The 2,299-nt window shown below is 43.0% G+C and overlaps 1 non-coding gene across 1 annotated transcript; it reads right to left on the bottom strand.

Moving 5' to 3' along the window:
- Positions 1-954: 954 nt before the first annotated feature.
- TRNAR-ACG (transfer RNA arginine (anticodon ACG)) lies at positions 955-1,027 on the bottom strand. The gene has a single exon. It is a non-coding gene; the product is annotated as a tRNA-Arg (tRNA).
- Positions 1,028-2,299: the final 1,272 nt, after the last annotated feature.

Here is a 2,299-nt window from a genome sequence, read left to right as displayed (position 1 = left end):
AACAGGTACACATTGTTCCAGAGCATGTTTAATATGTGTTTATTTGATGCTTGAGATACAGTTGAATGAAACACACAAATTTAAACTGTACTTCTTTGTGTCTGCGCTCAAAACATGTACACACAATGCCGATTATGCTGATCCCTTCTTGAAGTATGTAAAATCAAAGTGGCCCTTTTATCTGGGTTGCAGTGCTTGAAAAACACTCCAGCAAATGGTAAATTAGTAAAAACGCAAAACACAGTAAGTACTGTTCCCTCCGCATTGCATTTCTACATTTTAAAATGCTTTACATTTTGGATGATATAGGATAATTATAAAACACGCAATTTGAGATCACACAAGGCGTCTGTATAGTTAATGGAAAGACAGTGGTTTTAATTAGTCTACTATCTTGTAAAGAAATGAGGGATTTTTTAGAGAGGCATTAATTCATGAAAAGATATGTATAAACATTGTTTAATACAAAGAGATGCCTTTGGTATGACTGTTAGCACAATGTCATATCCCCTAAACTTGGAAACAGAGTTTACTACTGTTTTTGAGCTGTAACACCCGGACATAGGCAGATAAATGCTTTGTTTCACTTGAGTTCGATGTACTGATTCCTTTGAAGTCTGATGCCGAGGCTCACAGGTGTGCCATGTGCACCCACCCGGCTCACATGCACTGTAGGCAATCCGCCTTTGGGTGCATTTTTGAAAGCCCCTCTAAATATCTCCCCAACAAGCACTGCTGAAGGTCGACCTAAAAATAATGATCCCATTTCCCCTCTATATGTTTTAATTGAAATGCCGCGATTTTGGTAAAGTATAGTTGAGTTACTTTTTCACACAGGTCTAATTTCATGTTAATGCCGCGATTTTGGTAAAGTATAGTTGAGTTACTTTTACACAGAGTTAATTTCATGTTGTCATTTATTAACAAAGGACCGAAAAGAGCACCTGTCAGGGTCGAGCCAGCCAGGAGTCGAACCTGGAATCTTCTGCTCCGTAGGCAGACGCGTTATCCATTGCGCCACTGGCCCGCTGCTGTCTGAAGTGTACAGGGCGGGGGACTAGACCAGCACATATACGCTTTGGTATATGGACGACAGTGTGCACGCTACAGACGTTGAATGAGCTGGAGAAATTATAGCGCTTTCACATTACGGAGTGAAGATAGTAGCAAGAGTCAAATACTGAGGTGTGTAAAGGGCTCACTTAGGGAACTCACAGAATGTACGGCCAATGAAAGTCACAACAACTTTAACATCCTTCTGCTCTGAGTAGTGATGTCAATTTGTATATTTTGTCCCCTGCTCTGATTGGATCAAAGTCTTTTCGATTTGGTCAGGCCGCCATTCAGAACTCGCGACGTAACTAGTTCTTTTCCGCTTCAGTGCAAGTGCACAGGGCGTTATAAACAAAAGATAGGAGGCCACTCATAAAGGAATTGCACAAATACTTAGTCCGAATGTTTTTTCTTCTTTATTTAGGTAATTCTACCCAAGACACATACCCAGCCAACGCGTTTTGTTACTTGTTGTAACTTCGTCAGGGCAGAAAACAAACATGACAAAAATAAGAATGACATTTAAGACTTTACAAACGAAACTTATATGCAACAAGGCCTATAAAAGGCAAAGCAAGACGGAAGACATGACAAGTGTATGTTTAAAAAAACATCTTACATTTACAACACATATAAATACACAATTCAGGCTCAAAGACACCAAAGATTTTTATCCAAAATTAAATGAAAAACAGGCATAGCATATTATGCCCATTCATCCGATTAAGCATAAAAAAAGTTGGGGGCGTGGCTTGGACGGCAATGTGGACGGTCGTCTAGGTCCGTCAGCTCCGCATCCCTGAGGGGAAAACAACACGCCAAAACAGCCAATTCCACCAACAAAGGAGAGGAACAAGCATTGGAAAGCTCCCAGAAGCAGGGAAGACGTCCAGAAGTAAGGGTAACAACCGCAGTGCCGAGAGAGCAGCTCGAGAACTTTGCCAAGAGTTACAACAGCGTGAGCTCAAGATGGCGCCCGGGGCTCGCAGAGAGAACAGCAAAGCGGTTGCCGTGCAGCAGACCGGCTTTTGAAGAGAGCAGAGTAATAAAGACCCAACACCGCACCCACGGAAAGAAAAAAAAGGAGAGTAAGGCAGCATTTCGTGATTGGAACGCTCTCACCGCAGAAGCGCCGCGCAACCACCACCGCCTCCGTTCGAAGAAGGCATACACGCAGCGAGGTAAGCCCGCCAGACAAGCAAACCCCCTCCAGTGAAAACGAAGTGGCACGCTTACCGGGAGGCTC

This window comes from Lissotriton helveticus, chromosome 5_1, assembly GCF_964261635.1.
Source record: "Lissotriton helveticus chromosome 5_1, aLisHel1.1, whole genome shotgun sequence".
Lineage (NCBI taxonomy): Eukaryota > Metazoa > Chordata > Amphibia > Caudata > Salamandridae > Lissotriton > Lissotriton helveticus.
The sequence above is the reverse complement of the archived record's forward strand: the minus strand, read 5'-3'. Positions and strand labels throughout refer to the sequence as shown.